We start from the raw sequence: 23,801 nt of genomic DNA on the forward strand, positions 1-23,801 counted from the left end.
AGCAGCAGACGCAGTTAGTATGTTGAATAACTATCGCACAACCTCGTGCATTGGGTAAACCTCTGTCCAGAATAGTGCATGCGTAGAATCGTAATGCGAATCCCACTGAGACATTTTTATGGTATGAATGCGAAGGAGATGATAGTATCATTGTCTCCCACCCCCGTTTTCTGTGTTTCTTCTTGCTATAGTTAAATTGTGCTCTGTTTCATTCTCACGTAATTCTTACTTAAATATTTCGAGTCAGGCACCAGTTATGTGTAGTTAGGATGTGCAACCAAATATTTAGTTACAATAAATAATCTACATGAAAGATAAATTCTTTGGTGGCGATCTTACCCCCTTACTCTGATTTCCAATCCTGAATTAATCAAGTTGCTTCAAGCACGACATGGAGTGCTATTTATCTGGCTGCTTAAAGAAATTTGTGTACTTGTAATTAAATTTTTAAAGTAATTAAACTAATAATTTTCAAGCTCCGTTTTTCTAAATGGTTAGGAAGGGCTTGGGCTGGTGGCGACCCTGAATTTCTGAATTTTTATCATTATTTGTGTGAGAGAAGCAGCTAGAAATGCGAGATAACGTATATGGATCGATGAGCAACGTCGTAAAGATAGCAATACGTTACAACTGTTCGCATCTGGAACACGAAAAAAGGGGGGGGGGGAAGCGTAAGTGGTACACCTAGTACCCTCCGTCACACACCATAATGTGGCTTGCAACACAGATGTAGATATGGGTATAGATGTAGAAGGAAAACGAATTTGAGCGTGTGTGTATGTGTGTGTGTGTGTGTGTGTGTGTGTGTGTGTGTGTGTGTGTGTGTGTATTGGAAACAAAGGTGCCGCGTTAAGATGGTATTGGGCGGAGTCGTTTAGCGCGCCGTGTGTCGCACGGCCGGCTAATTACAATTACGAGCAACGAATTTACATGGGGAAGGCAGGCAGGCCGGCCGGCGCGGCTCCACGGGTCGGCGAGACGGGAGTCGGCCGGAGGCGGCGCTCTCTCGCAAGTATTAGATTTATGCACGCGGTTGGGCTTGCGAGGCCCCTATCAAGGATTGCTAATTCGTTTTAGTCGGGGGTAATTTAGTTTTTGCGCGGCTGCTTTTTCAGGCCTGCCCCCACCGGCGGAGACTAATTCCAGGGCCGTCCCTTCTCGGCGGCGTCGCGCGGGGCAACATATCTCCGCCCCCGCCGCCCTCTCCTCCACGGACGTCCGTCCCGCCCACCACCTGCCACGCGCGAGCCACGCTGCACCTCACTGCCCGCCGGACTGCCTACGGCTTTCGTGAGTCGCGTCGATTCGATCGCGGAAGAAAATCCATCGCATCCGTCGTCCCTCTCAGTCAACATCAGATTAACGTGCGCGGAGTTCCATGCTTGTTGTTGTGCAGGTCATTGTTCTTAGAATATTAATTCACCCGAAGAAAACTGAAGCGAAAGATACTGAAATTTTTGGCAGTGATTTATACATTTTTTCTTACGTTTTTATTATACGAGTGATCTTCAATAATTAATGCGCCACATTTTTTTTCCGTTAGCAGGCCGCTTTTCTTCAGGATTCCAAAACACCGTGTTATTACACACTCTTTTGGCTAAAAAGCCCTAGTTTTCAACATGATTTCCGTTCAATGCGACGACCTTACGCCACCCTACTGTACGCCCGCACGGTACCTCTCCAATGACCGTCGACGGACCCAACGTCTTCCTGCATCTGTAACCTCCTCGTAATCCACAGCTGTGAAGCGAGATGTTTCATTATGATCCTTCGATCATCTCGAATGAGAATCGTGAAATGTGTTCGCAGTTGCGAATATGGGCAGCAATCAGCTGTATAGTGGAATGACGACAGCGAAAATTTGTGCCAGCTTGGCTACAACCCGGATTTCTCGCTTATAGCGAGCGGTCGCCTTGGCTGTCCGAGCACGGCAGCCAGACCGAAACTTCCATATACTTATATGAATATGGTCTCTGTTCTTTCGGACATGTCAGTTACGAGGTCCTTGCAGAGTAGTCTCTGGTATTTTCTTTTTTACTTCCCTTTGTTCTCATAAACTAGTCATTTATTGAGGGTGTCAGCCGAGTGAGCATTGCAACTATTCCGCGAAACATCATCATCATCATCATCATCATTTAAGACTGATTATGCCTTTCAGCGTTCAGTCTGGAGCATAGCCCCCCTTATACAGTTCCTCCATGATCCCCTATTCAGTGCTAACATTGGTGCCTCTTCTGATGTTAAACCTATTACTTCAAAATCATTCTTAACCGAATCCAGGTACCTTCTCCTCGGTCTGCCCCGACTCCTCCTACCCTCTACTGCTGAACCCATGAGTCTCTTGGGTAACTTTGCTTCTCCCATGCGTGTAACATGACCCCACCATCTAAGCCTGTTCGCCCTGACTGCTACATCTATAGAGTTCATTCCCAGTTTTTCTTTGATTTCCTCATTGTGGACACCCTCCTGCCATTGTTCCCATCTACTAGTACCTGCAATCATCCTAGCTACTTTCATATCCGTAACCTCAACCTTGTTGATAAGGTAACCTGAATCCACCCAGCTTTCGCTCCCATACAACAAAGTTGGTTGAAAGATCGAACGGTGCACAGATAACTTAGTCTTGGTACTGACTTCCTTCTTGCAGAAGAGAGTAGATCGTAGCTGAGAGCTCACTGCATTAGCTTTGCTACACCTCGCTTCCAGTTCTTTCACTATGTTGCCATCCTGTGAGAATATGCATCCTAAGTACTTGAAACCGTCCACCTGTTCTAACTTTGTTCCTCCTATTTGGCACTCAACCGGTTTATATTTCTTTCCCACTGACATTACTTTCGTTTTGGAGATGCTAATCTTCATACCATAGTCCTTACATTTATGATCTAGCTCTGAAATATTACTTTGCAAACTTTAAATCGAATCTGCCATCACAACTAAGTCATCCGCATATGCAAGACTGCTTATTTTGTTTTCACATATCTTAATCTCACCCAGCCAGTCTATTGTTTTCACCATATGATCCATAAATAATATGAACAACAGTAGAGACAGGTTGCAGCCTTGTCTTACCCCTGAAACTACTCTGAACCATGAAATCAATTTACCGTCAACTCTAACTGCTGCCTGACTATCCATGTAAAGACATTTAATGAACAGACAATAACTTCCTCCTAGGAACCCGGTCATATGCCTTTTCTAGATCTATAAAGCATAGATACAATTCCCTGTTCCACTCATAGCACTTCTCCATTATTTGCCGTAAGCTAAAGATCTGGTCCTGACAACCTGTAAGAGGCCTAAACCCACACTGATTTTCATCCAATTGGTCCTCAACTAATACTCGCACTTTCCTTTCAACAATACCTGAGAAGATTTTACCCACAACGCTGATTAAAGAGATACCTCTGTAGTTGTTACAATCTTTTCTGTTTCCATGTTTAAAGATTGGTGTGATTACTGCTTTTGTCCAGTCTGATGGAACCTGTCCCGACTCCCAGGCCATTTCACAGACATCATAAAAAATATTATTATTAATTTTAAGTAGCTATTATAACAACATCCTGTCAGAGCCTAGTGATGCATGATTCTACATCCTTACATTTGTCCTCTAGCCATTCCTGCTTAGCAATTTTGCACTTCCTGTCTATCTCATTTTTTAAATGTTTGTATTCTCTTTTGCCTGCTTCATTTGTTGCATTTTTATACTTTTTCCTTTCATCGATTACATTCGATAGTTCTTGTGTTAACCAAGGTTTCTACCAGCCCTTGTCTTTTTACCTATTTGATCCTCTGCTGCCTTTGCTATATCATCTCTCAAAACTACCCATTCTTCTTCTACTGTATTCCTTTCCCTTCTTCTTGTCAATCGTTCCCTAATGCACCATCTGAAACCCTCTACAAACTCTGATTATTTCAATTTGTCCAGGTCCCATCTCCTTAAATTCCCACCTTTTTGCAGTTTCTTCAGTTTTAATCTGAGTCCACATCTGCCCCTGGAAATGTCTTACAATTTAAAATCTGGTTCCCAAATTTATGTTTAAACATTTGTAACCTTCCCGCGTAAAATAATAATGATATTTTTTTTGTTAATATATTAACTCATGAAAACTGATAAATTTTTTTGACGTAAGCAGCGCTACGCCATGGCCCTGTGAAACCAATCTGAATAAACCGAAAAATTCTTACCTCATGATGGTGACCCTGAATAACGCTGTCTATATATCTGCTCGTAAATGGCACAGCTTAGTGCAATGCTGGCCTATCTACTAATACTGTGAGAGGCACCCACATGCCTTGCTCATACTGTGGCATCAAGCAGTCAGGCCTGCAAGATGAGTGGTCTGCCAAGCGAGTGGATTTATTCATTTTTCTCAATGACTGATTATGAGCTCTAGTACTCACAATTAAGCTACAAATTATTCTCATGTTTGAACATTACGCAACGGAAACGGAAACGCATCTCTGACTATTAGTAATTTACACAAGTGTGACTGTTCACTATGCACTGGCAATACCACATTTTCTTTCTTATTTAACGGCTTTGATCATCACTTGGCCATCGCACTGAATATGAATGGCGCACACATTATAAATTCTGGATGTTATGACAACATACAATTCGAAGGAAAAGGCCACCAATTTTTTTCTTTTCACTATCTTTTTTATTCCGATAAATTCTATAACCTCAACACACCATTACATTTTCTACAACAATTGCACATGAGAAACTCCGCCCATTGGGCATGGCCTTACATTGGTGATTCTCCATCTTATGGTCTCGTAATTATCTGACACTACAGTGCACTTTCTGGATAGGATGGTGGATCTTTTGCTATATCTCACACTTCGATTCTCACACCCATCATCACAAAAATTTCCTCCAGACCGAGCGGTACAAAAGGAACATGCATAACCCACTACCTCTGAAACTATCTTGCTACTCTCCCATGCAAACCACACAAACTTAAATTACATGAAATACACCACACTGGCAACATACAATACAACACCAAGAATAGTCACAACGTTATAATCACACCACTTTCAGCTTTCCCACTTCAATTAATGTTCATCCCAGTTTCACACGTCACTGCCCCACTTCGTAACTTTCCTTTCCTACTACGAACTCTGGAGGATATATGCACGTCTTCCTGTGCAATGCAAGCCAAGTGGCGTTGCTGGATAGACGGCTGACTCACCTTGCTTCTCTCTCAGAGTATTATAGTTTGAATCAAGCGTCACACGGAAATATAAGACGCAAAGTAATATTAAGAACATATTCATCACACACGTGAGTCCTCAACTGATACCATGGACGAGTACTTCTCTTTATCCTTTGTCTCATACACAGATTGAGACTCACACGGTACTCACCACGTGGAAGTACTCGTCTCTAATTTCAAGTCCTGCACACGCCATTTCTTAAATATTTCCAACTTATAGTACACACGCTAGTAATTCAGCTTAACTTAAGCACTCGGAAGTATTTCAACTTATTGCTGCACGTGGTTTGATTGTGACCGTTGGTCACTTCCGAAGATTACTACGATCCCCTTAATATTACCTGCCTGACATTTAATTCTCTCCACAAAAGTTCCTGAAATAGAGAAATTATTATTCCAAATTACTCTTAAGTATTTCACATGCATATAATGTCTCCACTCTTTTGTCTTTACGGAGCACACCTAAGACAGGTCTTACCAACACAAGAGTCAGCGGCAGAGTGCTGAAACATGGCCATTCTTCAGGTCATCTCGAACCTCTGCCGAGGTGGGGGAAGACCATGCTACTCATTGGTCAGCCACATTTCAGGCGCTCAAAGCTCAGGTAAATTTCATCTCTTTGGTTCCACCAAAGGTGACAAAAGGACCGTCTCAAAGATGATCATATATTGCACATTCACTATCTGTGGTTAGCAGACGACCATACATTCATTCATTTGGCAGATCTCACCAAATTGGATGTAGGGATTTATTTTGTGGGAGTGCGCATGTGATCAATTAAATAAATAAATTGTCATTCTGTCTTACACTGGTATCCGGCTTCGGTGTGTTAAGTGAAATTGAGTTATTATTACAAAAAATATGTTGTTCTGACAAGAATAACGAAGAATGTCGCACCTGTTTTCAATGTCGGGCGGTACTGTACCCTTTCAACTGGACAACATTCGTCTGAGATCTGAATTATTAGAAAAACTGACTTTGGTGTGACATCATAAGCGCGTAACTGTGTGTGAGATCGCTCTCTAAGTTTTCATATATTTTTAGGTTTCAGATATAAATTTTAACGGTTTTTGTGATAATGTTTACAATACAAGTGACTTATTAGTGGTTTCTTCATTCACCTCTGCCTTTCTTGTGTTGTGACCTGATATTTGTGAGTGTTCCGTATCGAGCAACTTAACCTCTTACCTGTGTTTACATTCCGCACCGACCAGTTGCAGCTTTAGCGGCGCATCGAAAGCTAAGTACCAATTAATTGTTTGTGTATAGTGGTTTATTTAGGAACTTTAGTGGTCTTCAACCGGTGTTCTTGGTGTTTTCTGGTGAAATAATTTCAGAAGAAATTTTTGTAAACTGCTTTCAGTTTCGTTACTGTGTTATTAGACGTTTGATTTTCTTTCTGTGTTATGTTAACAGTCACCTGAGCCAATCTTGAATTATGATGCACAATGCTGGTGACCTGGTACTCACTCCCCAACACTTCCTGCAACTGCTGGCCTACACCTCTACCATGAGAACTACCTAACAGCAGAATCTTCTTCTTTCTCTTAGACTTTGCAACTGTCCTAGCCACCGTAACTGCTGAGGTCTTCTGCATACTTCCTACATCTAGAGCTACTAGAGATTCCTCTCCACTAGACTCTGAGAGTTGGTCATATCTATTGCAAACACCAATAGTAAAACTATCTGAAAATCTCCTTCTCCTAGCAGATCTCTTGCCAACAGCCAGCTCCCATTCCCCAACCCCCTTCTCCCTCCTCATCCCATATAGCTCCTCCTGTGCGTTTTTCAACTGCACCTGAAGGGCACAGATCTTACGCTCCTGCTCTTCTATCAATTTACTCTTGCTACATAACCTGCAACTCCAGGAGAGGATCTCACCAGAATGCCCACTGGCTTCCCCACTGCATTCCCCCCAGTGAAAATACTTCGAACAAGTCTCACACCGCAATCCACTACTCACGAACTTACGGCAAAGCCCACACTTCTCAATCATGGTAAAATTTTACAGTTATTGAAACAAGAAAACTACTTTTTCTAAGTTCCGCTACTTTTTGTCAGGGTGAGTAAATTTCGTTACTGAACTATCAAAGCTCCTGAGGAGCATATCTATTACATTTGAGAATTGAGAATAGACAAATGTATGTTCGTTTGTAGGAGATTATTCTCTATACAAGGTATTCGTATAATCTGAAAGTTACTGAAGTAGTTTCGAAACTAATCCAAAGATGGGTATGGGGCACAGTCACGCAGTTTTTGGGGCACGTTTATGTACTACTTCGCATTGCCATCCTAACTGAAACCCGTTTGAAAGAAACTTAGAGACAACGGCAGTTGTTAACGCAACATAAATAAATGAAAGCACAAGAGAATAAAAGATAGAAATTGCTAAAACAGCTGTTTGACGCTAATGAATCTCAGTCAGAAAGAAGTCTATGAGAGCGATGACTGATAAAGGCCGGAAATGGCTAACAGCGAGAACAAGCAAAAATATGAATAGGCATACTTCTGATGTTATCATTAGTGTTCTGCCCAAAGGCAAGTTTTCAAACGTCACTCCCCTGTCTTTTGCCATCCTCTTCGGGTCCGCGCGTAACTTCCTCTTCCCTTCCTGTCGTCCGTCATCTTGTGTCTCCTTCCTCTCAAACTAGTTCTTCCAAAGCGCCTGTTAGTAAGAACTCCCATCTCAACGTTTGTCCCATCCAGTTCTTCTTCCTTTCACATATGATACGCAGCGGCCTGATGAGGATGAAAATTGTCTTTTATTTACTGCGTGAAGCGATACAATCAATCAAAAAGAAATCAAGACTAGTGCCGTAGACGTAAAAGGTGGGCTCACAACAATCGTACCACAGGAAGCACATGTGTTGTGCACATAAATTGCGACAGTTATGATGAATAGAACTTTAATTAATATTCAAGCTTGCATGTAGGCCATATTGTGCTATGAGGTGGACGTTCGCCAGGAAATTTGTTTACTGCCACTAAATTCTTTGTATTTTACCATGTTAAATGCTGAAAGTAAGGCTGCCATTTTATTTACTGTCAGTAAACATATGCTGAAAATTTTAGTAGTGTACTTCGTTTACTCGTGGTCTTCTACGGTAGGAGTTAACTCGCCCCCAAAGTTGGGTAAATCTGCTCCATACCCAGAGCACGTTTACGAACTCGACTTGAGCTTATACAAACTACACTCCTGGAAATTGAAATAAGAACACCGTGAATTCATTGTCCCAGGAAGGGGAAACTTTATTGATACATTCCTGCGGTCAGATACATCACATGATCACACTGACAGAACCACAGGCACATAGACACAGGCAACAGAGCATGCACAATGTCGGCACTAGTACAGTGTATATCCACCTTTCGCAGCAATGCAGGCTGCTATTCTCCCATGGAGACGATCGTAGAGATGTTGGATGTAGTCCTGTGGAACGGCTTGCCATGCCATTTCCACCTGGCGCCTCAGTTGGACCAGCGTTCGTGCTGGACGTGCACACCGCGTGAGACGACGCTTCATCCAGTCCCAAATATGCTCAATGGGGGACAGATCCGGAGATCTTGCTGGCCAGGGTAGTTGACTTACACCTTCTAGAGCACGTTGGGTGGCACGGGATACATGCGGACGTGCATTGTCCTGTTGGAACAGCAAGTTCCCTTGCCGGTCTCGGAATGGCAGAACGATGGGTTCGATGACGGTTTGGATGTACCGTGCACTATTCAGTGTCCCCTCGACGATCACCAGTGGTGTACGGCCATTGTAGGAGATCGCTCTCCACACCATGATGCCGGGTGTTGGCCCTGTGTGCCTCGGTCGTATGCAGTCCTGATTGTGGCGCTCACCTGCACGGCGCCAAACACGCATACGACCATCATTGGCACCAAGGCAGAAGCGACTCTCATCGCTGAAGACGACACGTGTCCATTCGTCCCTCCATTCACGCCTGTCGCGACACCACTGGAGGCGGGCTGCACGATGTTGGGGCGTGAGCGGAAGACGGCCTAACGGTGTGCGGGACCGTAGCCCAGCTTCATGGAGACGGTTGCGAATGGTCCTCGCCGATACCCCAGGAGCAACAGTGTCCCCCATTTGCTGGGAAGTGGCGGTGCGGTCCCCTACGGCACTGCGTAGGATCCTACGGTCTTGGCGTGCATCCGTGCGTCGCTGCGGTCCGGTCCCAGGTCGACGGGCACGTGCACCTTCCGCCGACCACTGGCGACAACATCGATGTACTGTGGAGACCTCACGCCCCACGTGTTGAGCAATTCGGCGGTACGTCCACCCAGCCTCCCGCATGCCCACTATACGCCCTCGCTCAAAGTCCGTCAACTGCACATACGGTTCACGTCCACGCTGTCGCGGCATGCTACCAGTGTTAAAGACTGCGATGGAGCTCCGTATGCCACGGCAAACTGGCTGACACTGACGGCGGCGGTGCACAAATGCTGCGCAGCTAGCGCCATTCGACGGCCAACACCGCGGTTCCTGGTGTGTCCGCTGTGCCGTGCGTGTGATCATTGCTTGTACAGCCCTCTCGCAGTGTCCGGAGCAAGTATGGTGGGTCTGACACACCGGTGTCAATGTGTTCTTTTTTCCATTTCCAGGAGTGTATTTTCCACTCTTAAACGTAATGTTGAATTAGAGGTATATATACTAATTTATACTTTAATGACCATGTTGTAAGGCTAAACAATTTAAACACGATAAAACTAGCCAAAAAAATTAAAAATTCCGAAAATAAATCCGCGTAAGTATGCCCCAGTTCTGGACAGTACACTGCACCTCATACAGTACACCAGAGGTTCCACGCGACTAGTACCCGAGATAAAAAAACATATTAGTCAGAGTAGAACAACACCGTCACGTACCTCTCGTCAGTAAATGGTCTTGTTCGCAGTGAGACAAATGTCCACATGGAGAGTCCGACGACATCTAGATCACCACGGATTGTCGCAACGGCGACCATTGTTCTAGCTTCCCATTACGTGATTGGAGAGAGAATCACGCTGCTACTTGTGCACCCAACGCGCGACGAAGGAGTAGCACCTCGTCATATTTCCAAAAGAGCGCCGGCCGGTGTGCCCGTGCGGTTCTAGGCGCTTCAGTCTGGATCCGCCTGACCGCTACGGTCGCAGGTTCGAATCCTGCCTCGGGCATGAATGTGTGTGATGTCCTTACGTTAGTTAGGTTTAAATAGTTCTAATTTCTAGGGGACTGATGACCACAGATGTTAAGTCCCATAGTGCTCAAAGCTATTTGAACCATTTTTCCAAAAGAGCCCCAGTTCTGCTTTCAGCATCACAATCGACGTATCCGTGTGTCGTGGCTCCGAGGAGAACCTGAATGTTGTCAAATTGCATTCGCCATAGTCACACGGCCCAATACCTTGCGTGACGGTGTGGGGTGGAACTGGATGCACAGCGCCATCACCTCTGATTTGCATAGCCTACCATTTGGACATCAAGCGCTACATTTCCGTTCTGTTAACGCTGGTGGCCGGATCCTGTCTTCGATGTTTTCGCGAGGTTATCTTCCATCAAGATGAGTAAGACGCCATGTTGCCCAAGCTAAATCTGTCCAGGGATGGCCGAGAGACTGGCATGCCACCACTGCCCAACCACTACAATTGATGAACGGTGGAACAGGGTTGAACCAGCGTTGACTGACGTACTTGTATTTGTCACCTAAGCGCAGCTCGACCCAACGCCCAGATTAGTTAGAGACGTTGTTGCTGCCGGAGTTGGCAGTTCTGCGCAACAAATTTCGTAAACTGTACGCCCAAATCACCTATAATGTCGGAACGCGAACTGTCGGTGGGTTAGGGAGGCAGGCAGGGAGGGCGCCTCTTGTGACGTCCGTCGTGAGCGACGCCGAGGCAGGCAGGCTGCGAGGCGAGGCGAGGCGAGGCCGGGCGGGTGACCCGGCGAGGAGAGCGGCGCAGCGCTAGCGGTATGCAGGGCGGCGCGTTGCCCAAGGCGTCCCCTGGCGGCGCTCTTTTGTAGCATGGACCGGCCTGACAGCAGCGCCACGATCGGAGTGGCGGGCCGTGTTGAGGTTTTCGCGGTCCCCGGACTACTTGCCAATCCATCACCGCGCGCGCCTGCCGCGCCGCCCACACGCCGCCCCGAAAAGGGGCCGCCGGCCGCTGGTCGCTTAAAGCGATACTCTAATGACCCATCGGCCACTGTCTTCCCTCTACACGTCTTCTCCGACTGTATCCCACTTCTGTGTGTGTCTGTTTGTGCGTGTGTGTGCGTGGGCGCACGCTGTATATAGATTCCTATATTGAGGTTTGCGGAAACTTCTGCACACAGAACCAATATCTTGCTACGAAAGCAACATGCCAACAGTGATATAACGGCCATCATTACGTGGATGTTCCCCGTGTTAATTTCGTAACTAGCTATTCTTTCTGATGATAACTTGTAAGAGTCGAAGCCAGTAAACCCTTGCTAGCCCAATCAGTGCGATCAAAATAGTTGTGAGCAGGAAAGTGCTTCACTTTCTTCATTACTAGTCGCATCCCCTCTCCCCCTCCTGCCATCTGTACCACTCTCGCCGACAGCTTGGTAGGCGTTTTTAGATTTTGTAGAGAAGTGCTGACAACGAATATTCACTAAGCAGTACTCATAAATATGATTTTAGGGAGCAGCTTCTGTTATGAAGAATCAAGAGAGATACCAACGAGACCATCATTTCACAGTTTTCCTCACACAGAGAAGAACTTAAATGAGATTGGGTTTAAAACCGGACAAGTGTGGGTAGGATTCGTGCTCTCAGGATTCCGTACAACCTTAATTATGTGTACGAATAGTTCATTTACAGATTTTGACGAGTGAGTTTGCGAGTATCAAAATATTTAACATAAATGGGCGTATCTTTTCACTGCATTGATTTAGAAATTTAAATTTCTTACAACATCAAGGGATGGCAGAGATTAGTATTTTCGCCTAAATATCAATTTGATGCTCGTATCCATTCCTGAAAAGAAGGACTCGTAACAGACGCGCAGACAGATAGACGACAACAAGTGATAAGAAATACTTTTTTTATATTACATAACTTCTTTTTACCAACTTTCGAATTCTTTCCTGTCTTTGTAAATGTGAAATCTTTTTCATGTCAAATTTCATGACTGTCAACGAAAGATGTCCAATAGCTTGCCAGGGACTTAGAAGCTTGACTTTTTTCACTGCCAAGGATCTTAGACTTCAGCGTTTGACATGAATTTCAACTTTATACCTCTGCCTGTCACTGTGGAAAAGGGCTCTCTATAGTCGGACGGAATGACGGACAACAAAGTAATACTGTAAGGGCTCCGGTTTTACCGACTGAGGCACGGAACCCTAAAAATTCCAAATTAAACCAACGACCATGAGTTAATGGCAGAATATTTTTGCCATACATTGAACGTTCATGGAATAATGTGTTATCAGAATTGAAACAGCTAGACATTCGTTTATATGCTTTTCATTGTGACTAAATGCCATACTATCGCCGCAAAAAAGTTATTCCCGAACAAAAGTGCCCACGACAATTAATTATGTGCAGACGTTTAACTTGTGACCCTGCTCGTCTGTTGCCGTTGTAATTTTCTAGGGTGTAAATATGACCTTGATGTTGCTTTAAAAGAGTCTTTAATTTGGCGCGTTGGTATCGTCGCAACAGATCTCTTCTGACAACACTAAATTTAATTCATAAGTTTAACGCAGAGTGCCCATGATCATCACGCATTATTGGATTTGGAACCTGAAATGGAAAATCGACAAAGAATCAAATTAAAAGATGAAGAATAAAAATAAAACGTATAAATGAACTACAAGGGAAGTAGCGTAGGATTTTTCTGTCACCTTGTGCCATGTAATTGTGGCGTCTGAGAATAAAAAGGCTGCACTCACTTCAGTGCCTATTTCCCTTATTTGCGCATATATGCCGGCCGGAGTGGCCGTGCGGTTCTAGGCGCTGCAGTCTGGAGCCGAGCGACCGCTACGGTCGCAGGTTTGAATCCTGCCTCGGGCATGGATGTGTGTGATGTCCTTAGGTTAGTTATGTTTAATTAGTTCTAAGTTCTAGGCGACTGATGACCACAGAAGTTAAGTCGCATAGTGCTCAGAGCCATCTGAACCATCTGCGCATATATGCTTGTAGAAGCTGGTCAAGGGAAAGATCAGTCTGATTCTAAACGAAGAAGTGAGGCCACTCTGCGACTTATCTAACCATATAGGTTGAAAAGGCAAACCTACGACCGTAGCAAGTCCATATTTAGGGAAATCGTTGAGCGAAAGACAGTTACAACTTCAGCAGAAACCAGACTACAGTTATGAACGAAAGGACATAAACGGGAATCAGAGGCTCAAAAGGAAGTGATCTACGGTTGTAATCTAAGCCCAATGTCATTCAGTCTGTACACTGAGCAAGCTGGGAAGGAAAACAAGAAAAATTTGGAAACGCAATACATTTATAGGACGGTAAACAGGAATCGACGTTTGCCTGTGATACTGTAATTCAGAAGCGGAGGAAAAAAAAACTTTGAAAATCAACTGAACGGAATGGATAGCCTCTTAAAAATAGTTCATAAGATGAAAATCAGTAGAACAAAGGTAATGGAATGTCAACGAATTAAGTCAGATTCTGCTGAGGGAATTAGATTAGTAGATGAGATAATAAAATGAGTAGATGAGTTTTATTATTTCGGCAGCAAAATAAGGAACGATTTGCCGAAGTAGAGAAGATATAAAATGCTCATTGGCTATTGCAAGAAAAGCATTTCTGGAAAATAGGAATGTGTTAATGTCTATTCTAAATTTCAGTTTGGAAATTTTCTCTGAATGTATCTGCCTAGAATGTAGTCTTTATACAGAAGTGGAACGTGGGCTATAACCGCTCCACACAAGATGAAAATAGAAGTTTTTGAAATGTGAAGCTAGTGAAAACTGCTGAAGGTTAGGTGGCTAGAGCAGATAACAACTGAGAAGGTAGTGAATCTTTCAATCTGATAATAAATTTATGGCACAACGTGACTAAAGAAGGTATCGGTTGATAGGATACGTCCTGACGCGTCAAGAAATCGTCAGTTTGGTAATGGAGGGAAATGCGGAGGGTAAACGTTGTACAGAGAGGCAAAGGCTTGACTAAAGGAAGCAGGTTACAATGTAAATAGACAGCAGTAGTTATGCAGAGACGAAAAGACTTGGACATTACAGTGAAGTGATAAAAGTCGTGGGACAGCGATATGTATACTTACAGATGGTGATAGTATCATGTACACAAGGCATAAAAGGGCTGTGAATTGGCGAAGCTGTCATTTGTAATCAGCTGATAAATGTGAAATATGGCCACACGACGGGAATTAACAGACTCTGAACGAGTTAGACGCATTTGACAATCCATTTCGGAAATTGTTAGGGAATTCAATATTTCGAGATCCAAAGTGTCAAGAGTTTGCGAGTGTACCAAATTTCAGGTATTACCTCACACTACAGACAACTTAACCGCTAAGAGCAGGGATGTTTGCTTAGAGTTGTCAATGCTAACAGACAAGCAAGACTGTGTGAAATAACAGCATAAAACAATGCGGAACGTATGATGAACGTATCCGTTGGGACAGTAGAGCGAAATTTGTCGTTAATGGGCTATAGCAGCAGACGATCAACGCGAAAGCCTTTGCTGACACTATGACATCGCATGCAGCTTCTCTCCTGTGCTCGTGACCATATCGGGTGGGCCATAGATGACTGGAAAACCGTAGCCACCGAGCGACGTCGCGCAGTGGTTAGCACAATGGACTCACATTCGGGAGGACGACGGTTCAACCCCGCACCCGGCCATCCTGATTTAGGTTTTCCGTGGTTTCCCTAAATCGGTTCAGGCAATTACCGGAATAGTTCCTTTGAACGGGCACGGCTGACTTCCTTTCACATCCTTCCCTAATCCGACGGAACCGATGATCTCGCTGTCTGGTCCCCTTCCCCAAATAAACCAACCAACCAACAAAAACCATGGCCTGGTCATATGGATCTCGATTTCAGTACGTAAGAGCTGATGGTAAGGTTCGAACCTGGCGCAGACCCCACGGAGCGACTGACCCAAGTTGTCAACAAGGCACTGTGCAAGCTGGTGGGGGCTCCATAATGTTATGTCTTGTGTTTATATAGAATGTGGTGGGTCCTCTGGTCCAACTGAACCGATCATTGACTGGAAATGGCTATGCTGCTATATTCTATTAAAATTTATATATATATTATGTCCTATTATTATATTATAAAATATTTAGTTGCTTATAATTAAATATCTTATTCTATCATAATTTCTTTTGCCTTAAAACTGCTTAGACACCATTTTTAGCCATTCATTGACTTCATGTTCCCAGACAACGATGGAGCTTTTATGGATTACAATGCACAATGTCAGAACATTCTAGATTATTCGAGTGGATGATTCGGCCATCCAGATCGCCCCTCATGAATCCTGTCGAATATTTATGGGACATAACCAAGGAGTCGTTTTGTTTACAAAGTCTTGCACCGACAACACTTTCGGAATTATGGACGGCCATAGAGGCAGCACGGCTCAGTATTTTTGCAGAGGACTTCAGCGACCTAGGATTCCATGTGACGTCGAGATTCTGCACTATGCCGCTCAAAAGGCGGTCCGACACGATATTAGGTAGTATCCCATGACTTCTGCCTTCTCGTTGTGACTGACTATCTTGGAGACCAGCACCAACCAGTTTTCGCACTGAGGACCATATCATCTCGCCCCTGGTGTCGTAGCACTACTAATCATATGTGAATGGAACGGGAAGAGGCCTTAATGCGTGGTAAAATGGAACGTACCCTTTACTATGCACCTTAATTTCAATTACAGATTTCAAATGTAGAGGTGAATGCATACAGAAAACGAGACCTTACTGGGTAACGATCTTACGTGAGTTCTGGTAGTGAGTTACTGATGAGGAAGATAGGAAAGATTTTGGTAAGCTGGAGTTCTAACTCCGACATGTCGCAGATTGAACACAAAGACAGTTTTATACAAGTGTCCCTTCTGCCGTCTCGTTTTTGTTATTAGTGAATATCACAGTTATCCGCGGTGTTTCCTTTCACGTGCGCCGATCTGAGAACTGTGCCAGCACTGGTTCCGGATATCATCTGACATGTGTGTGCGCTGGTCGTGGTTAGGCAGCACGTGGCGGCGTTGTTTACGGCCGGCCGGCCGGCCGGCGTCCAGCTGCGCCCCTTGACTTCTGGAGGCTGCGCCACGCCCCCAGGGGACCTCGGACCGCATTGTCAACCCCGTCTGACAGCTCCCCACACCACTGCAAACAGTTAGCTTCCCCCTTAACTGTTCTTCATCTCTCTAAAGTTGAACACGTTCCATTTTTCAGCTGTTTTCGGTTTGAAATAGATCGGGTGAAACAGACAAAACTTAGGTCGACATTAAGGGATATTTCCTGAGACTCGTGGTCTCTGGTGGTTACAGAATAACTGCCTTTCGTTTAACTCCATTGTTCACCATTTGTTTTTGCATCAGTATTGCACTGAAAATATGTGCACAGCAATGCAGATATCGACAGTACGAGATGTGTGTCTTCTTTGGAAACCAGCTTGTTACATTCACTCACGATGCTTTCTGTTGGCCACTTTACTTTCCTCTCTCAAGGTTGTATTAAGTACTGCTCGGTTCTGCCGGGTTTGTCTTTCCGGCAGAGTTAGTTGAACGTTAAAAATAATACACAGCATTACGGCTAGGTTCAGTGAGGAAGACTTGGCCAACATGCTCCTCCAACATGCTGAATGCATCTACATCTACATCTACATCTACATGATAACTCTGCAATTCACATTTAAGTGCTTGGCAGAGGGTTCATCGAACCACAATCATACTATCTCTCTACCATTCCACTCCCGAACAGCGCGCGGGAAAAACGAACACCTAAACCATTCTGTTCGAACTCTGATTTCTCTTATTTTATTTTGATGATCATTCCTACCTATGTAGGTTGGGTTCAACAAAATATTTTCGCATTCGGAAGAGAAAGTTGGTGACTGAAATTTCGTAAATAGATCTCGCCGCGACGAAAAACGTCTTTGCCATAATGACTTCCATCCCAACTCGCGTATCATATCTGCCACACTCTCTCCCCTATTAGTGATAATACAAAACGAGCTGCCCTTTCTTGCACCCTTTCGGTGTCCTCCGTCAATCCCACCTGGTAAGGATCCCACACCGCGCAGCACCATTCTAACAGAGGACGATTGAGTATAGTGTAAGCTGTCTCTGTAGTGGACTTGTTGCATCTTCTAAGTGTCCTGCCAATGAAACGCAACCTTTGGCTCGCCTTCCCCACAATATTATCTATGTGGTCTTTCCAACTGAAGTTGTTCGTAATTTTAACACCCAGGTGCTTACAAAGGAACCTCTCCATCGCACCCCCCTCAGATTTAGTTATGAGTTGGCACAGTGGATAGGCCTTGAAAAACTGAACACAGATCAATCGAGAAAAAAGGAAGTTGTGTTGAACAATGAAAAAAATAAGCAAAATATACAAACTGAGTAGTCCATGCGCAAGATAGGCAAGATTACGATAGTATTAGCTCAGGAGCGCCGTCGTCGCGTGGTTAGCGTGAGCAGCTGCGGAACGAGAGGTCCTTGGTTCAAATCTTCGGTCGAGGGTAGAGTTTAATTTTTTACTTTCAGACAATCATCACCATACGTACTGTTTATCAACAAATGTAGGAAATAATCATACAAATGTTCGACAATCGTACTATCCCTTAAGGAACTCTCCGATTTCTTACAGTTCGGAAAATATTCATTGACCTTGTTATTGAAGTCGTGAGCTACATTTGCTGGATTCATATTGCCCACGGAATACATCTCACGTATTTAATGCACTCTCGTCCAAAATAGTGAACAGTCAACTGCCAGCCAGGAAGCCTCGTTAGCAGGAATACTCTCTCTTCCGTGCGCTGTAGTCGACTGACGTCGTCTGTTTCGATGTTTGTTTAGGTGTAGCGTCCCCATACTACGGCGCAGTTGCCTCGCATCGAACGTACAGATAATAATTGTCTGAAAATAATAAATTAAACTTTTTTCCTCGAGGGAAGAACTGAACCAAGGACCTCTTAATCCGCAGCTGCTCACGCTAACCACACGACCATCGCGCTCTTGAGCTCGTATTATCCTTGATGTTGCCTATTTTGCGCATGGACTACTCAGTTTGTATATTTCGCTTATTTTTTTCATAGTTCCGCACAACTTCTTCCTGTTTTATCGATTGATCTCTGTTCAGTTTTTCAAGGCCTATCCATTGTGCCAACATATAACCAAATCTGAGGGGGGTGCGATGGGGAGGTTCCCTTGTTAGTTGAATTGACAGCCTTGAGAATTGTACTATTTATCGAGTAATCGAATTCCAACGGATTTCTTTTGGAACTCATGTGGATCACCTCACACTTTTCGTTATTTAGCGTCAACTGCCACCTGCCACACCAGACAGCAATCTTTTCTAAATCGCTTTGCAACTGATACTGGTCTTCGGATGGCCGTACTAGACGGTAAATTACATCATCATCTGCGAGCAACCTAAGAGAACTGCTCAGATTATCACCCAGGTCATTTATATAGATCAGGAACAGCAGAGGTCCCAGGATGCTTCCCTGGGGAACACCTGATATCACTTCAGTTTTACTCGATGATTTGCCGTCTATTACTACGAACTGCGACCTTCCTGACAGGAAATTACGAATCCAGTCGCACAACTGAGATGATACCCCATAGGCACGCAGCTTGATTAGAAGCCGCTTGTGAGGAACGGTGTCAAAAGCTTTCCGGAAATCTAGAAATACGGAATCAACTTGAGATCCCCTGTCGATAGCGGCCATTACTTCGTGCGAATAAAGGCCTAGCTGCGTTGCACAAGATCGATGTTTTCTGAAACCATGCTGATTACGTATCAGTAGATCGTTCCCTTCGAGGTGATTCATAATGTTTGAATACAGTATATGCTCCAAAACCCTACTGCAAACCGACGTCAATGATATAGGTCTGTAGTTCGATGGATTACTCCTACTACCCTTCTTAAACACTGGTGCGACCTGTGCAATTTTCCAATCTGTAGGTTCAGATCTATCGGTGAGCGAGTGGTTGGTTGTATATGATTGCTAAGTAGGGAGCTATTGTATCAGCGTAATCTGAAAGGAACCTAATCGGTATACAATGTGGACCTGAAGACTTGCCCGTATCAAGCAATTTGAGTTGCTTCGCAACCCCTAAGGTATCTACTTCTAAGAAACTCATGCTAGCAGATGTTCGTGTTTCAAATTCTGGAATATTCCATTCGTCTTCCCTGGTGAAGGAATTTCGGAAAACAGCGTTCAATAACTCCGCTTTAGCGGCACAGTCGTCGGTAACAGTACCATCGGCACTGCGCAGCGAAGGTATTGAGTGCGTCTTGCCGCTTGTGTACTTTATATACGACCAGATGCAATGGAAGAGCACCACAGTGGCACCATACTGATCTGTTCCCGCACCGACGACAATTACATCGCAGCACTTCTGCACCTGTACACGTGTTACGATATTAGCCAGGAGTACCAGTTTCTTCGGCTCTTCAGTGTATTTTAAATACAGAACATAGTGTAGAAGTTGTAACGAAACCAGCTAAGTTCCATATGCGTGCATATTTATGGTGTATCTTCGAATGTTGACTGCCGTGAAAGCAGTATTTCGTGCTAGAACATCAGATGGAGTTACCATTTGTGCTTTATACATTTTTTCCGATAGAATCCTCGTTTAAAAAAGACGTTCACCCAGAATTTCACAATTTGAATAAAAAGTATATTTTTGAGAATTTTCGTGAGACGTATGTGTTGTGCATAACATACAAAGCCTGACAAAACGTTGAAGCACCCAGAAGACATGGTCGGATATCAGTGTAGCGTCGTACACGTACACATCTTGGGCGGGAATGTAAACGATTAGAGTTGCGATTCTTTGTAACTGGAAATTTGTGGTGAGGACTATGGGACCAAACTGCTGAGGTCATCGGTTCCTAGGCATACGCACTACTTAATCTGACTTAAACTAACTTACGCTAAGGACAACACACACACCCACGCCCGAGGGAGGACTCGAACGTCCGACGGGGGGAGCAGCGTGAACCGTGACAAGACCTCCAGACCGCATGGCTACCCCGCGCGGCCTGCAATTCTCTGTTACAGGTATAAAGGCTACCAGAGTGCTGTAGTGTTGGTCGTGTGTTTAGTGCAGGGCTTAACAAATGGCCGGTTTTGAGCGCGAGTACTCGCGTCTGCTCAGGCACGTGCTCGCGAGCAGGTGCAAGGTCGCGGAGTGGGGAGGGAGGGGAAATGCGCGCGCACGTTTGAATAGGGACGCAGCGTGCCTATTGAAGTTGCCGTTGTGTAACCCCAGCCATGCTTTCGCAGTTCAACCCCCATTGGGAGGAACTGTATCTGCTTACAGAAAAAGATGGTGTTGCAAAATGTTTAGTATGTCACAAAACGCTGAATTCTTTAAGGAAATTTAATTTGCAGCGACATTATATGTCGTACCACGCGAAAGACTACGGAAGTGGAAAATGTGATGGACCAGATCGTGCACAGGAAGTTATTAAACTTAAAAGGAAGCTATCCGAAGAAGATCTGGACGACTAAGAAAAATCAACTGAGGCAGCTCTCAGAGTGAGTTACAAAATTTCTTTGCTTTTAGCAAAATCCCTGCGCCCCTTCACTGATGGAGATTTAATAAAAGAATGTTTGGTAGTTGCAGCGGAACATTTGTGCCCATCTCAACTTGAACAGTTTCGGATTGTGCCATTATCTAACATGACCATTATGCGTCGCATACAGGACATGGCAGACGACGTCCAGAGCCAGCTTGCAAATATCTGTAAAGATTTTATGGTGTATCCTCTAGCTCTGGACGAAAGTGTTGATATCACTGGAACAGCGCACCTTTGCCATAATTATTAGAGGTGTTAATAGAGATCTTCGGGTGAGGGAAGAGCTCCTCGATGTAGTAGCCATGAAGAACACTGCAACCGGAGGTGATATTTTAAGTAGTGTTGAAGAAAGTGTTGAAAACACAGGATTGTCGTGGAATTCTTTAGTTTCAGTGTCTACAGACGGTGCACCAGCGATGACAGGGAAAAAAATCAGGTTTCATTGCGCTGTTGAAGGAGAAAATGCAAAAACTGACCGTGCCGAATGAAATAAAGGGCGTTCACTGTGTGATCCACCAGGAAAACTTATGTGCAAAGAGTATCACTCTAAAAAATGTGACGAGTGTTGTTGTTCGTACAACTAATCATAAGGAAGCATGGGCTACAACACAGGCAATTTAAAAGCTTTCTTGAGGATGTAGAAAGCCAGTATGGTAGCCTGCCTTATTACAGCGAGGTCCGCTGGCTTAGTCGTAGCGAATTATTAAATCGATTTTTTTTGCTTATTAGATGAGATAAATATGTTCATGGAAATAAATAACATGTGTGTTCCTGAATTGAAAGAGGCTTCATGGAAATATGATCTCGCGTTCTTAGCAGGTTTAACTAGCCATCTGAATGCTTTGAACATTTCACTACAAGGTAAAGATCTGCTAATTACTCATTTCATAGATCGAATACAAGCTTTTAAAATGAAATTGACACTTTGGGTGAATCAGCTGGAAACAGGAAATCTAGCTCATTTTCCTAAATTATCATCCATGCAAGATGTTCACAAAGACTGTGAACGTTGTTCACATAGTTTAGTTGCCCTTAAAAGAAGAATTTGATCAACGCTTTCAAGATCTGGCAGCACTTGACAGTGATTTATCTGTTCTCCTCTCCATATTCAGCGAATATTGAAGAGATTCGTCCTGAGCTGCAACTAGAAATTATTGACCTGCAGTGTGGAAGATAAATACAGAGACAAATTTCAGAACAAGAAAACCATTTTGGAATTCTACAGACACTTCCCTCAGGATAGATTTCCTCGTTTGCACAAACTGGCGGCTACAATAATATCAATGTTCGGTTCCACATATGTTTGTGAACAACTGTTCTCTGCAATGAAATGTAACAAGACGCGCCTGAAAAACGCATTGTCTGATCGAAATTTAAACTGCACGCTGCGCCTAGAACGCACAAGAACAATTGTTCCGAACATAGACGCAATTGTAAAGAGCAAAAAGTACAAGATAACCGAGAATCTCACACTTCAGTGACACCTTTTATTGTGTAACAGTTCACAAATTAATACGAATGTAGAGGCATACACTAAGCTAATAAAATTATGCGGCACGTGTACATTCTCCTTTATTTGTTTCATTTGTCACAGTAATAATTCGTGAGTGATATCGCTGCAGGTGGCCGCGGATTTACATTAACTGGCCTCAGCTGTTGTGTGCCCCACGTGACTCTCCCCATTCTCCGCTCTGGTCCGGTAGTGGGGGTAGCGTGCTCGCGCTGCTCCGTGCTCGCGCCTTGCTGCTCACAGCTTGCTCCGCGAGCACGTATGTTGTGAAGCCCTGGTTTAGTGCATGCGAGAGGCGTGAAAGGCGTCAGATGTTGAATGATCACGATGAAGGACCCGGAGGTACCGCCTATTTGTGTGAGGCAACGTTATCAGCATCTGATAGAGTTTCAAGGGTGCCTCATTTTGGATTTCCATTTATCCAGGTAATAGAACTGAGGGGCATTCGGATGGAGCAGTGGCTCGATGATGGACTATATGGGCACGGGGGGGGGGGGGGGGGAAGGAGAGGGGAAAGCATACTCGCCGCCAGTGTGTCTGACCACCGCAAGGGAGCATTGCCGCGTTGTGTACCAAGCACTCATCTTCGGTTGCCATCCGAGATCCAGTAATGGACTACCTGCGACCACTGTTATCCCACACCTTTGGTCGGACACTAACAGCAGCCGGACTCAGTGGGCTCTCATTGCCACGTTCTTTCTAAATTTGACTCGAGTTTGTAATCGCTGCAGTAACATCACATGCCCTCTCAAACAGCTAAGTTTCATTTCGTATCCTACTCTCCTTCTGAATGATTCAGCAGTGTGTTCGTAATAAATAGGTGTTTGTGGTTTGTCCAGTTCAGAGCTGCTCGGTTGCTAGACCGAGCAGCTGGTGCTTTCGCGATGCCCCGAGCGGTCACACCCGCCACAGGAAATACCTGTAAACAAAGTGTGCACACTTTACTTGCTATTTGGAATATTGTTGAATATTGTGTTTCTGAGGAACCTTTTGCTCAAGGTAATTTAACACATTTACATTGTTATTTGAAGTTGAAGGATCCAAAACTTTTAAATGAGGTTAGAAGTGGCTTGGAATTTATGTTTGGCAGTATTAATGGTGTTTTTGATGTCCAAAAATGTAGGAGTCGGAAGACTGCACTGATTTATATAACGAAGTATGATTCTGTACCTGTTTCGAATTGTAACGATTCTGCTTTATCGTTTAACGTTCGTGTTCGTAGATGGGCGGAACGTACAAATTTTATAGATTACACTGATCCGTTTTTAATTAATAATTTGTCTCGTATCCGTTTCATTGAAAAGTACTTTGAATCGTTTCAGG

Source organism: Schistocerca cancellata, chromosome 1, assembly GCF_023864275.1.
Source record: "Schistocerca cancellata isolate TAMUIC-IGC-003103 chromosome 1, iqSchCanc2.1, whole genome shotgun sequence".
Lineage (NCBI taxonomy): Eukaryota > Metazoa > Arthropoda > Insecta > Orthoptera > Acrididae > Schistocerca > Schistocerca cancellata.